The following is a 15,273-nucleotide window of genomic DNA, read 5'->3' as shown; positions in this document are numbered from 1 at the left end:
AAGTGTTAAGGAACACGTCAGTTGTTTTCGTATTCACGACATCCAGTTATGTCTCTGACATTACCCACCCGCCTTTTTCTTTTTATTATATTTCTCCGGAGTATCGAAAATCAGGTTTTGTTGAGATCATATTGTTTACCAAAACATATCCTATCCCATGATGCTCGTGGAGATACAGTGGTACCCGCGGTCTCTAGAAACAACGAGTATCGGACTAACATTCCTTCCTTTCCCTTAGTTGCACAGCTTTTGGTAATAAAAGGTTAGGAGTGAGTGGGCATGTACAGTGAAAATGATTTGCTTCTCCCAAGCTTCATTTTCTTGGTTCATTGTACATTTCCACTCATTCGGTTAATCACGAAGTGCAATTATGGGCGATCTACTTCAGCTCAGCTCTGCGGGTGTGATAGAACTATGTTAGATATACAAACTTAACACTGAATTTATTCTTACACCATTCACATTCAGTTCAAAGTTTGATAATTTCCATACACTAAACTAATATCACTACATAGCAACAAAGTATTGTTGCAACCTTGATGTAATTTTTAATCGATGTAAAAAAATTAGACTTTTCCCTTGTGTTCGAGAAATATTGCTGATGAATCACACGATATTACATCGAAACAAAGTATAAAGTATATTACATTAGCTAGACTGTATACCGTATACGAAAATGCATGTAAAATTACAAGATATTTGTGTAAAAAGTGGAAAAGTATTGCACTTCACGTTTAACACATCTATAATCTTTTCACAAAGCTTGGAAGTTACATAACCTGAAATAACAATTCTTTTTGTTTTGTACATTGTTCTCAATAATGAGTTTGAACAAAGAGAACCAAAGAATTTGAGTCTCGTGTTTTAACTGAAAGTAAGTCATAGAAGTAAACGATAGAGCAATTTCTTTCAAAATTGGATGTTGGAAGATGGCTTTTGAGCCGTTATCCAAAAAACGGGTGAATTGTAAACAAAGATTTGTCTTTCTTACATTATTTTCAATTTTCGAATATAAATTGCTCGCTGTCTCATTATGAAAATACATTTGAATAATGCGTCTATTTGTAGGTGGTTCTAGCTTCCCATGAATAATGTTTCATAGGAAAAAATCCCCAAACTACCTACGTAAGTGTTCACACATGTGACGTACCGTGTCTCTGTGTGTTATTCTATAACGTATCCATCAAACGGAGAAGAATAAAAATGAATGATTATCATTTATTATTTAAACAACTATTAAGGCAACACATCGTGCGCCGAGTGGAAGCAATACATTCAATTATTTCTTTCAATTATCCATAAATCAAAGCTTAGCTAAACTCAACGGCGAGATAAAACCGTTGATGGCCCAGTCAATTCATTAGTTTTATATCTCTACAGGCATAATGAGTGTCCAATTGAACATGATTAACAACTTACGGATGGTGATACTGTAATCTAGAGATCGTGCTTTTTATAAATGCATACTTAACAAAACAGTTCAAAAAACTAGTTACAGATCGGGAAATCCATGATACGGAAATCACACAACCATAACATTAAAAAAAAAACAAACACTATCTGCTAAACCGACAAGTTTTTGTGAGAAAATCGAGCCAAAAATCTCTACGTTTCAATCAACTGATTTAGTAATTCAGATCAGAGATGCCAGGTCAAAATTTCAAATATCTGCAGACAGGGTCTGTAAATCTAAAAAAAATCTGCAGTCAGCAAGTATGTCTTGCTGGCAGCAATTGCTCTATAAAGTATGACACGCAAAACTGACTTGGCGAGCAAAAAAAAAAAAAAAAAAAAAAATGTCGCGAAAATTTCTAAAGTCTGTTAATATAGACGAAAGTCTGCGAGAATTTCAAAAGTCTGCGAGAATTTCAAAAGTCTGTAAAAGTCTGCACAACAAACAAAGTCTGCAGCACTATACCCCAAATCTGCAGATTTACAGACAATGGCGTCGTGACAGGTGGCCGACAAATACAAATGCAAGCGATGCCAGCATTTTGGTTTTGTTTAACTCGTTGCCAGATCTACGATTTTACTTTCTGTTGGTATTTGGTTGTAGGATGTCACTAGTGGAGTGATTCTTTACGTTTACGTAGGGCTTCAAGTCGCTAAGCCTTTATTCTTAATGAACTAACGAGTTGAAGACGTAACGTACTGAAACAAATGGGCCATTTTTGGTTCAAAAGCTCCCTGGTTGCATGAAACTTTGTTCCCACTATTTAGTGTATGTTTCAACTGATTTTTCTCGAAGCCTGAAAAGTCTAAGCATATTAATTCGAGGAATGTGATTGCGAGCAATCCGGTGGATAACTAAAAACTATCTTTGTCACGTAGATCTATTAATTAACGAGGACATACCATACTGCTTCAAACTTTAAAAAATAATCCTAAATTGAATGCGCACGTGGCTCAACAGCAGAGGGTTCGTAGACCTTTTTTTCCTAACAACCAAATGGGTAACCTTCACTGTACCTGAAGAAATTGATCTACTACGTGTGTCGTTTGTTAAACAATTTCCTAATGGTTTTTGTTATAGCGAACGGACGCTATATGACCATTTCCAAAACCGAACTGTTGGTTAGTTCGAACTTTTAACCATTTATTTTAAGTTGTACCAAGTGCGAATCAAAATAAATCACTGTTTCCAGCTTCACTAATTAGAAACAGTCAATCACGAGTAGTTATTATATTCTGTTTTCAATTTTTACCTTGTTATGGCTGTCGGTTTGCTAGTTGTATAGTAGCATCAATCGAAGCCAACAATAAAATTGTATAATTGCACGAATAAAGCGGCTGGAAAGAACATATTCAATGCGATGTTTTTGCTTTCGTTAACACTTTTCTCCTTTGTCGGTGTTTACGCTACTTTACATTGATACACCGTCAAACCGCGCTCGGTTCCGAAGGTACCGTCGATGGGGGTGGCTCTGAGTTGTACACTGGCTTTCTGCTGTACTCTCCGTGTTGTCTTAATACTAAACCAAAACTTCACCGATCTACGGTACCTAACTTGTAGATATTCAACTCGGAACCATACCGTATATGCACCGAGAAAAATCAAATTTATTTGAAAACAACAACACCGTGCTGAATATGTGTGTGGTAGAATCAAAACAAAATCAGTCCACCGTTGAACGAAAAATATTCTTTGAGTTTGAACCCGAAAAAGTTGGTTGAATTTGCGAAGCTTTTTTTCCTGAGTGTACGATCAGACAACCTCACGATACTATCTAGACTTTTCCGTGAAATTTCTTCCTGAACAAAAACTGCTAACCCTCATGATGATTCAATAACAATGAACAGCGAGATCGATATGCAGCGCACAGTGTCAATGTCAAATTGCCGCACAGATTATGCACCACCTAGCAAGCTGAGCTGAGATGCGAAACTTTTATTTACATGGTTCAGTTTCCATTCGTTTTCTTGCGTTGAATTCGCTGTTAATTTTACCGGTTTCAATAATCGGGTTCATAGAACGTTCGGAAATCATTTTATAGCAGCCATTTAAAAATTTTTGTTTTATTTATAATAACTGTCACTTTATGCCGACAAACACCTAATCTGATACGGAATTAGTGCAACAAAAAATGACCACGAATGCATGAAAAATGATTTTTGGAGCAGGGAAAAAACAAAGCAACCATTCACATTCACGTGAGATGACCGAAGAAGGCGCAACAAAAAAATATATCGCGCTGCAACTCTGTTTTTTGTTTCGACAATTTACCGCAGCAAAGTTTATCGGGCTTCGTATAAGCAGTTCAGAGTTCTTTAACACCGCAAGGTTCATATGCGGTACCGACAAGGTCAAGTGTACACTTTCAGATTTGAAAAACATAACAATTGGTCTAAGGCCTTTCGCACTGACGTTGAAAGCAGAGGGCTTGTTGTTGTTTTGGGAGATACGATTTTCGTTGCTGTTGAACGGAGAACAATTTTTGACATTTGTGGAAAAGTGTATAATTTCGATTTATTGTGTAGATTCTTTTGGCGAATGAAGATATTTATAATGCATAACAACGAAGAAAATTTCTAATTAGTTTACATACATCTTTAAAATAATTGTTCAGCTATGCTGTTTAGTAGCTCTCAACGTATGATTATATATGACCACATCTGCTGAAATGACGATATCCGTTTAATTCAACTACTAGTGTGTAACTAACGATAGCTGCAATCGATCGGCATCGTTATGCAACTCGATGATAAACGAGGAAAGATATCGGCTGCCCTGATCAGCTGGTTACCCGAAGACATGCCACCAACAGGTCCAGTGAGCGGTGTTTCCACACACTTCTGCGTGATTGCACTTGCACACTCAGTCTACCGGTCCTGCAATTCCCATAATGCTGTCGAACCGTTCCCTACCACTAGCAATGACCCGTCAAAACTTTCCTTTTGCAACCTTCAATTCCTGCTGCAAACCGAGCTTCTCATATGTAATAAATTGACTTTGAAACTTTGAGAAATAATATAAAATGAACAGATGAAACACAGCAGCGGGATCGCAAGCGAAATCTGGACACCCCTAAATACGTATATCTCTAGAAATACTTCATCAACGCGTGGAAAATTTCGAAGACTGATGAACGTATGCCTGGTCATTGTGTAAAATCAATTTTTGATAATACTACAAGCTTTTAGATCAAAAATAGCGTCGAAAAAAGAGCAATTGCGAAAAGCAATTGTGTGCGGTTGCAATGAAAATCCGGATCTGTCAGAAAGAAAACCTGCCAAAAAGAATAGTTTTGCTGCAAGCACTGTCCTAACCAGAGATGCCAGGTAAAAATTTCAAATATCTTCAGACAGGATTGCAAAAGTCTGTATATCCGACAGACAGTCTATATATCTGCAGATCTGGCATCTCTGGTCCTAACGTTCCTAAATCTTTCGATACACGTTTGACGACGCCCCTAATGCTGGGAGCGGATCAAAAACAGATCTCAGGAATCATCAGAAAGATCAGATACGTACTGTGGCTAGAAACATGAGAATGTGTTCAACTTTTCTGCATACTTCAAAGCACCGGCAAGGTATGAAGTCGTTTAAGGCGATAATTGTACCGAACCGTAATGGTGAATAGAATGTGACGGTTAGAACCCGGGCTCGCATGTTTTATTGCGAATATTTGACGAAGATGATAATGGACGATGAAACATATTTACTGGAATACTTTATGCCGCTTTCCGGAAAGTCTTTTTACACTGTCATGCAACGAAACGGCGTAGATGAGCATATCAGGACGAAGAAAAAGGACATGATTCCCAAAAACATTTTTGGTTTGGCAGGCAATATGCAGCTGTGGACGAGAAAGACATTACTTCCGGAATGGTAAACAAGGAAATATACCGTGGATAGTGCCCAAAGAAGCGATTGTCTCTATTCCTACGAAGCCCTCTCTCCGTTCTGGCCTGAGGTGGAATTTTGTCACTACGACAAAGATGTTTAGGAATGGTATAAAGTGAAGTTATATGAATTTTTAATAACCTTCCCTGTTGATGACACTTGCTATGCTCACTCCCCCATAAAATATTCTTATAATCATCTCTGAAGAGCAAGAAGTACAATCCGTTAAGTATCTGTGCCAAGTTTGGTGATAAACCATTCAATAGTTCCGATGTTATGGCGTCACAAACATACAAACTTCCATCCATTTTATATATATATATATATATATATATATATATATATATATATATATATATATATATATATATATATATATATATATATATATATATATATATATATATATATATATATATATATATATATATATATATATATATAAATGTCAGAATAACTTTTGTGTTGATTTTCATGCAATTAAAATTTGTTTTGAACGCAGAAAAAAATACAACCGTCTGTTTGCTTCGGTATTCGGCACAAAAAGAACGTGCTGCTATTACACATACATGACATTTGTCGGAATGACGCTATCTGCTTTCTGTCAAAGGTTACGGTGGGGTGCCGGTAACCGAACACCTTCCCCTACAGTGTAAATTTTTTGCAACATGTTCTTCAGATGATAGATTTTGCCTTTTTCATATAGAAAAGCTATGCAATTTCTGTGAAAACCGATTTTATAATCGAGGCCCGGAGGACCGAGTGTCATATACCAATCGACTCAGTTCGTCGAGATCACAAAATGTTTGTGTGTGTATGGGTATGTTTCAAATGAAAAGTCCTATACAAAGTTCCTGAGTTTCATTTGGATCCGACTTCCGGTTACGGAATTACAGGGTAATACGCACCAAGAAAGGGAAAAAAAATAGTCACACACGTTTCTCAGAGATGGCGTAACCAATTGTCACAAACTCAGATTCAAATAAAAGGTTTTAGACTGCTATTATATTTCACAGGTTGCTATTAAATTTTATCCCGATCCGACTTCCGGATCCGGAATTACAAGGTGATATGCACCAAAAAAGGAAAACAAACACGTTTCTCATAGATGGCGCGACCGATTTTCATAAACTCAAATGAAAGGTCTTACGGCTCCAAACAATTTTCCTTATTTTTATTTCGATCCGACTTCTGGTTCTGGAATTACAAGGAAATATGTGCAAATTTATGAAAAACTGCGCTAAGACTCCAAAAATGGAATTCACTTCTATTTCTTAGCAACGGTTTCCACGAATCATGATTCAAATCAAAGCTTTCATTGTGTTAAAATATACTGTGCAATTTCATCCAGATCCGACTTCAGGGTCCGAAACTATTGGGCGATGAATGTCAAAATATTCAAATCGTCATTCAAAATGACGATGCAATACTGGTACGCGTCGGTACGTGCGGTACGGAAGAAGACAACACCACCGTCTTTGCTCCGTTCGCAGCGTGCTTTGTCGTATAGCGTGTTACCACATTTAAATCTAAAGTTTTCAGGTGGAAAATATGTAAATTTGTCTTTAATCTTTTATTCAATTTGTACCTACTATCCAACACAGTTAATCGGGCTGATCAATTTCTCTATGTGAGTATGTGTCAAATAACGTCACTCATAAAATAAAAAATTTCATAGTTCCATAGGTTGCTATTGAATTTAATCGTGCTTTCATAGAGTAAAGTGTGTTTAAAATTGAACACCGTCATCTAGAGCAAGGATACAAAACACGATAAAATTCTTCTAGGTTTGGCTTAAAATTGATTCAATTAGTAGGTAATATAAGTTACTTACTAAACTAACCAATTTCGGCTATATTGGTTTCCAGTTCTAGGTTCCAGAAGTACTGGAAATAGTGATTAAAAACTCTAAAACGAGACTCATTCAATTTTCTCAGAGATGATTTGATCGATTTTCATAAATTTAGGTTCAAATAAAAGTTGTTATAGTCTCATAGGTTGCTGTTTATTTTTATCCTGTTCCGACTTCCGGTCCCAGATCTATAGGGTAAAGTGTCATTTAGTGCGACGAGGCCTAATAAAGAACATTTTTATCAACCTGAGATAATTGTTTACAAATTGATAAGGTTAAGTTAGTTCAAACCCAAACAAAGTTTCTTTTTTATATCAAGATTGAAAAAAAAATTCTTGACAGAATCTTCTAATGATATATTTGGAAATATAAGTAATATGAGAAAGGCATCATTATACCACTAGATGGATTAAAAAAAGTTTTCCATTTTCAAAAATACTCCTATTCCAAGATAGTTTGACCGGATTTGAAGATCCTGTTTTTCTACAAATAGTATTGATGGAAAAGTGTAATAATGAATACAATTTTGGAATTCCGTATTCTTTTGAATGATTAGCGCTACTGGGTCATTTCAAAAATCGTAGAAATCGTAATATATCAAGACTGTTACTTTTTCATTAATTACTAACAGATGCAATCGAATTTTTCTTTGAAATAAATTTTGAAAGTTATATTTTTTCATTTGTGTTGGACACATTCACACAATCTCGCCTTGCAATAATCGAAAAAAGCATTATCATTAAAATTATCATTTTACTTTTAAATTCCCTCAATAAATTATTCGAATGAAAACTTACCTCTTCGATGTTAGTCTAAACTTGATGGCATGCGTACAGGCCGACTTCTGTCAAAGCAGACACTGCTTCCTTACAATGGCTCAGCCACCTGAGTTATAGCAATAATAGACAGAAGAAGAAAAACAATAATGATTCACAACATCTTTCGGTGCACAATACCGTAAACTAACAATGCGAAGCAAAAAGAAAAGGATGAACACGAATAAACTATTCCATTTTTTTTGTTGCGAATCTAGCAGATCCTACTACGCTACTAAGCTACACTATAAAATTGCAAATTTGCCACTCAGTAAATTTAAAACATGTCTGTAATGTCTAATTCACTAATTATCCAATTATCGTTTCACCGCAATGTGTCCTGTCTGCAGAGACGCGTTTGAATCACAATCCGCAGCAGGTATATATTAATAAAGCCGTTGACACACTGAGCGAAAAGAGACACACACACACTAGACACAACTAGTTCTCTACAAATCCGTCCAAGTCACAGAAATCCTCGATTTTCCCAATTGAGTCAGCGAGTTTACACTTCCGTTTTGAATCGCCAATTCAACTGCAATTTGTTTCGCAATGATTGCAATGGAACGCAAAGCAAGCACTTACTGTTACTGTACGGTGGCGACAGGTTCCACCGTCACTTCCAGGTACGGGTAGCTCATAAACAAAACCCTAACAGTTAGGATAACGAACCAGCTAAAATGCGTCTAACTCGATCGCGATCTCATAGACAACTAAACCTAAAACAGCTGAACGCGTGCCGAGCTTAACGATCGTGTCCAGGCACTTAGAAACAGTAAAAGCAAAGTGTGTAAACAAACCATTTTCATCGCACCTGGGCCCCCCCTCCCCTTCTCTAGGCACTCACTGCCATCAGTAGCACCAATGCAGACGGTAATCAATTTTCCACCGGCCTACCGACGATCGACTACAATTCGTAACATTTCGAGTGAGGCTCTGCCGATTGATCCGATATTGCCTAGAACATATCGAGATTGTGTAAATGATTAGAGTACTAATTTTCATTTGGATTAATAGCTAATTTAGTGCATCAGTTTTGTATCTCTAAACTAACTAACGCAAAACTACACACCCAAAGACAGTTCTCGAGCTCGGTATAGTAAAATGCCGAGACAGATCGATAACGCCCAATTTTGCTGATTGCTCAGTAATTAATATTACATTTTCTGAGATAATTAGATTTACAAATTTTTCGGCAAAGTGCATCTTTGGCCGAAATTTTGCCAAATCTAGTGCTGAACTCATCAATGATTTACAATTATCTCGAAATCAGCAAATACGTTTGCCGAAATGTCTGAATATGTGTTAGCTTGTACCGAAATTCGGCAAGACAATTGTCATTTTCGCTTGGAACTAAGCATTTGGTTTCTGACCAAATATTACGGAGAAATTTTCCGGTAATCATAGGAAAATTAACTCTATCAAACTCTATCAATGTTTTTCGATCTTACCATTAGATTCTTGACAGCAAAATATAAATAATTAGAAAAAAATTTGAAATCGGCATGCAAAATCGGAAATTTTTTAAGTTCTATGCTTGTCGCTTGGGCAGCGCAGCCCACGCAGAAAAGTTGGCAGATTTCGTCAATACAGTTGTCAAAACTTCGTATTGAGGAATCCTATTGTGATTTTCACTGGCAGTTGACAAGATCGCGATGCGACACGATAGCGACAAAATGCCGCAAAGATAGCGAAACTGTCATCCGCATCGATTCAACCCCTTCGTATGTGAAGCCACCATCAGTTCAAGGCATTACCAGTGCATGCGGGTAGACTTACAGTAGATCCGAATTTGATTATCAGATAGCTTTCATATAACTGCTGTTAAGAAGGTCAAAATGGGTTTTGAGGACCCGACGCCTCCCAGCAAGAACATCCGGCCGCGAAGCACGGCTCTGATTGCACAGATTTCGCAGCCACATTACCTTTAGTGAAAATTTGACAGTCGTTGTCAAAACTGACCTGTGAATAGTTGACTACGCAACGAAAACGGAATCACCCAGGATGATGCACTTCTTACCTGTACAGTAGTCCGTGGTGTAATGATCATATAAGTTGTTCTATGATTTATTGGACCTTGAGCAGTTGTCTCACCACAATGGTCATGGCTTGCTATGCATTGATTATTATATACCAGTTTGTACCCACACATCCACCCTCTTCTATAAAAAAAATTGAGCTTAATCTATCTGACATATACCGTATTGACATGCGCCATCACTAAAGCATGTTTAGAAGAGTGTTTAGTTCTAGATGCATAATATGTGAATTGAAAATTAAATCTTGAGATTATAGTATAACAGAAAAAAGAGAACTGTTCGTATAAATAAAATTTCCTTACTGGAGATACGCTTATTTAAATTTCAGTTCTATTATCCATTCCCCATATCAAGCTACGAATGGCCAAACAAACCCTTGGGCTATTCGCGACATTGTGAAGAATATCTGTTCTGATATGACAAGCTGTTGAATAATTTATTATCGTCAAAAATACATCTGGCACAAGTTGGTCCCAAAGCTATATTTGAACAGCTGTTTTGAAAAGATTTTATTTATAGTATTACTGACCCTTATTACCGTTCTCACTTCCACTTTCACATTCACTTCACTTACACGGCACTTCACTTGATTTTCCCTATTACCTGTATCACGCTCAGTGAAGTAAACACTGTAGTGAAAAAATCATTTTTTCCAACAAAATTTTGATGATTTGATGTTCATAATAACAACAAGCTCAACTAAGTAATTACATTTTCAGCTGATGCGACTTTCGTGATAAAAACCTACATTCACTTCACTTGGTTTTCACCGTGTAGTGATATCGGTAATAAGGACCACTGTATCAAAAGTCATCTGATTAGTGGAGTCACCACGTTAGTTTTTGGATAGCGGATCTAACTGTGATTAAATCGAATGCAATAGCTTCGCTTTTGCAGCAATATCTCGGAAAAATTCGTTCGAAAAATGTGCAATACTGCTGGTAACTTGACGCGAAAATTGGAAGCGAATGCATCAATTTTCCATTCACCCTTTGAGCCAATGCATCTAACATAGATAGCGGATCACACTGTAACTAATGAGTTTAATATATAAGGGCATATTCAGTAGTGTTTTAGTTCTAGATGCATAATTTATGCCAGTTACAAAATTTAAATCTGGATTTTATAACAAGAAAAACTGGCAGCCCCAGCAGTGTTTTACTCGTGTTTCAAATATAGAAAAAAATAGAACGGCATCGTAGACCAGTTTTAAATTTAACAGAAGAACTGGTCGAATAAATAAAACTAGAACGGCTTGCTGGGGATACGTTTGTTCCAGTTTCTGTTCTATTATAAATCTTCCATATAGAACTTCTAGCTGCTGAATTTGCTCTAAGATGAATAGTGGAGATGTTACGAAGCTCATTAATGGCATTCTAAGCAGTCCATTTTCAAGTATTTATCCACATTTGAAAATTTGCGTGACGCAATCGAACTAACTTCTAAGCAGCTTCTATAATACATCGTTCAGCTTCTATGTAGCAGGAAAGTTTACGCAGAACTTGTGCTGTACTTTCAAGTTGCCAAAAGATCTACTCGTACTCCTAAAAAACGAGAAAGTTCACTCGGAACGGTTCTGTAGTTCCCGTGTCAACAAATAACTACGTGTTTTCCTAAGCTGCAAGAAATATTACACGGATTTCTTTTTGTAAATATAAGTTCTCTTCGGCGTGTAATTTAAAGTAGCAAGAATGTGAATATTCTTAGAAAAATGCCATTTTTGGTTGCTTGGATTCATACTAGAGACGTAGGTATTTTCCCAGTGAATTTACTCTAAACTACTTATTGAATTGGTACAGAAAAATCAACGATTCATGAAGTATATATCTATTTTGTAACATCCTTGTCAAAATTAGTTCTCGTAACCGAAATCGAAGTGCGCGACGTTGCTAAACGCACCATATCCTTATCGTACTTCGTCTTCTTCTCTTTTTGTTTGATTGGAAACTCACACAACCGAGCTATTACAGCTCGAAAAATTATTCTTTCCTTCTCGCGAATTACTCAAACTTCTAACGCATTGTCCGCAAAACAAAGTGCTCACACATTGAGAATTCCACCGAAAGTTCTTTATCGAACTGGTTACCTGTTTACATCTAAACTGCTAATTCTTCCAATCAATCGGACATATTTCCCATTTTCATCATGTTTTCAATGTTTGGATACTACAGCAAACACAATTCATTATGTCACTATCAAGTCTAATGAAATGAATGTGCGCGATCTGACGATCCGCTCAGTAATGCGCGATTTATCAAATCCGCTATTCTGCATTGCGCGGCCATGTTACCCGCTTCTTTTGTGCGCGACGTTTCCGGTCCGCTTATATATTTTTTTATTTAAATGCACGACCTTCCTGGTCCGCTCTGTAATGCGCGATTTTATTGATCCGCTTTTCCAAAGATAGATCAATTTTTTTATCCTTTATTGCGCGACTTTCGTTGTCCGCTCATAATGCGCGACCATAATGATCCGCCTTTTTCAATTTTGACTATTACGCAATCTCTTAGGTCAGTTCTTTTTCTTTCAAAGCGAAAGCTTTGTGTCTAAAATATTACGGCAAATATCTATAATTGTTTCCTGGGTGATTCCTTTCCGGGTGTACAAAAAATATTATTATATCACAGACGGTTCTTATTATTTGCTGCAATAAAAATTGCAGCACCTGGCAAAGGATCGCCATTGTGAATAGTTGACTACGCAACGAAAACGGAATCACCCAGGATGATGCACTTCTTACCTGTACAGTAGTCCGTGGTGTAATGATCATATAAGTTGTTCTATGATTTATTGGACCTTGAGCAGTTGTCTCACCACAATGGTCATGGCTTGCTATGCATTGATTATTATATACCAGTTTGTACCCACACATGACCCTACTCGAAAGTGTGGTTATTTGTGACAGTTCGATAGTTATTTTCCGACACTAAAAAGAATCTTGATAAAAATTTTAATTCAAGATTTTGAGTAAATATCACTTTTGGGTTGTTTTTTTTTCTAAACTTTCTGTAAATAAAATTTTTCTATACTTTCGGTAAAAAAATACCCAAAAAAAAGGTTTCAAAACATTTACAAACGAAATAAGTTTTTCTAGAGGTTCTTCTCGAGAGCGGGTCATATCGCCGAATACCATTTCGCCGAAAGTCGTTTCGCCGAAAGTTGTTTCGCCGAAAGGGTCATTTCGCCGAAAGGGTCATTTTGCCGAAAGGGTCATTTCGCCGAAAGGGTCATATCTCCTACATGTTATGTCTCCTGCTTAACTGGTGTGGCGCAGCCATATAACCGAAGCCAAGATGGCTCGGAGGCACAAAGCAGCCGACCCGACGCCAGTTGAGTCGGCCGCCGACCCGCCGACGGAAACGGCGGCCTCTTGCATACAAACCTCTAACCGCCTCGTTTGCCCGCTCTACTCAAAGCTAGGTTTCTTTGCTTTAGTTAGGTCTGAACGAGCGGTAGCGAGGTCGGACAGCACATGAACTAAAACGATGTGGCGTAGCCGCATTAGATATTTTTTCATTTTTACTTAATAAACGGAAAATACCACCTACATTTGCCTGGTAGATACACCTATGCAATTGCTTTGATGCTTAGTAGCTAATAGTCAACAAGTTTTCTTGGGAACCACTTGCTGAGGTTCGTGAATCAATCTTTATTCAAGAGTACAACAATCAATCATTATTCAAGAAGTACAATGGTAGGTCAACAAAACGGGCGTTACCGCTGTCATCTCTCGTTTGCCTTTAATTTAAATCAATTCTAATTACGATTTCAAGACGTTTTCAAGATTCGACGACATGACCCTTTCGGTGAAATGGCATTCGGTGAAGTGACCCATTCGGCGAAATAACCCTCGGGCTGGCCAAATGGCTTTCGACCAAATGGCTTTCGACGAAATGGCTTTCAGCGAAACGGCTTTCGGCGAAATGGCTTTCGGCCAAATGGCCCTGATCCGTTCTTCTCTGTATTGCAATTACTATACCGCTCATTATTATTTTGTTTTCAGTGCAAAAAAATACCAATTGAAGAATCCAATCAACTCTTTTGCGATCGCAGCGCTGCCCGAGTGGCGAGCTTTGAACTAAGCGATGGTGATAATTTTCAGATTTTGCTTGAAGATTCGAACAAAATGCAGGGTTTTTATTATTTTTTCTTATAAATCGAATACAAACATACAAAAACGTGTGAAAATTTGGTAAAAAAATTGATCATTAATGATTCAGTAACTTTCCGTGGTATGTTTGATTGATATTTATGGAGAAATCGTAACATGAAATACCAAATTCGAAGAAGTGAGGTTGGGTACTGTATGCATATCTGGGATATTCTTTGTTTTTTGGGTTGGATTTTGAGATTAATTGATAAATTATGATCAAAAGTTTTATGACTAGTCTATTTACTCATGTTTTATCATCTAAATCAAATCTGTATGTGAACTGAAAATTTCAAATTTCATCCTAGATGGTCAAGAGTATAGGACAATTTGAAATCATATGTTTAATGACAACACGTGAATAATCGTTTTTCTTACCCATATTAGTAAGGTTTTGCCGTCTGCATTCTTTCAAACTCAAGTAAATTGAAAAATTCGTCAAAAATTTTTCTAAATGCATGGGATATGTCAAAACACTCACCATAACGCTATCTCGTGGTGACCACGCTGATTGGATTGTTCAATTATCTTTCCATCTATCAAACTTTGAATCAGGCCGAAGTTTTAGTTAAATTTAACTCCTTGATAAAAATACCTATTGGAATGTCAAATTTTAACAAAAAGTAATATCATTCACGAAATGGCTCACAGCCATAGCGTACAGAAACTATAGTATGGTTAGTGCTACGACACTAAGGCTGTGAACCATTTCACGGTTAATTTTAACGTTTGGTTAAAATCTGACATTTGAGTGGTTATTTTGTGTCGTGTGGTTAAATTTAACAAAAACTGCGGCCCATTTCAAAATTTGACGGACGGAAAGTTATTTGGGTTTATTTTCCACTGGAAATAATTTCAACTAAAGAATTAATATTAGAATTTTCATTGCAAAATTTTTTTCAGTGTTAGAAAATAACTATCGATCTGTCAGAAATAACCATGCTCTCGAGTAGAGAAATTGAGTCCAAATCACCTTTGCTTGCGATTCCACTTAGTATGGTAAGCTCTGTTTGAATTTCATTTGTTATTGGGAAAACATGAAATCGATACTAATTTCTTTAGTTTCATACTTGA

General features: G+C 36.8%; 1 protein-coding gene across 4 annotated transcripts in view; it reads right to left on the bottom strand.

The window, feature by feature from the left end:
* Positions 1 to 8,718, bottom strand: part of LOC131435620 (sodium-independent sulfate anion transporter-like) — a 53,178-nt gene extending 44,460 nt beyond the window's left edge. For 3 of the 4 annotated variants that reach the window (XR_009230521.1, XR_009230522.1, XM_058603697.1), the window contains exons 1-2: positions 8,596 to 8,718; positions 7,993 to 8,080 (exon numbers count right to left, since the gene is read on the bottom strand). The gene's annotated coding sequence lies outside the window, so the exon portion shown is untranslated. Of the gene's footprint in view, positions 1 to 7,992; positions 8,081 to 8,162; positions 8,182 to 8,595 lie in introns of those variants that run through there. The other variant, XM_058603715.1, reaches the window with a different exon arrangement.
* Between the last annotated feature and the right edge of the window lie 6,555 nt (positions 8,719 to 15,273).

This window comes from Malaya genurostris, chromosome 1 (assembly GCF_030247185.1).
Source record: "Malaya genurostris strain Urasoe2022 chromosome 1, Malgen_1.1, whole genome shotgun sequence".
NCBI classification, from domain to species: Eukaryota; Metazoa; Arthropoda; class Insecta; order Diptera; family Culicidae; genus Malaya; species Malaya genurostris.
Note: the sequence above shows the minus strand (reverse complement) of the source record. Positions and strands in the feature narration are given on the sequence as shown.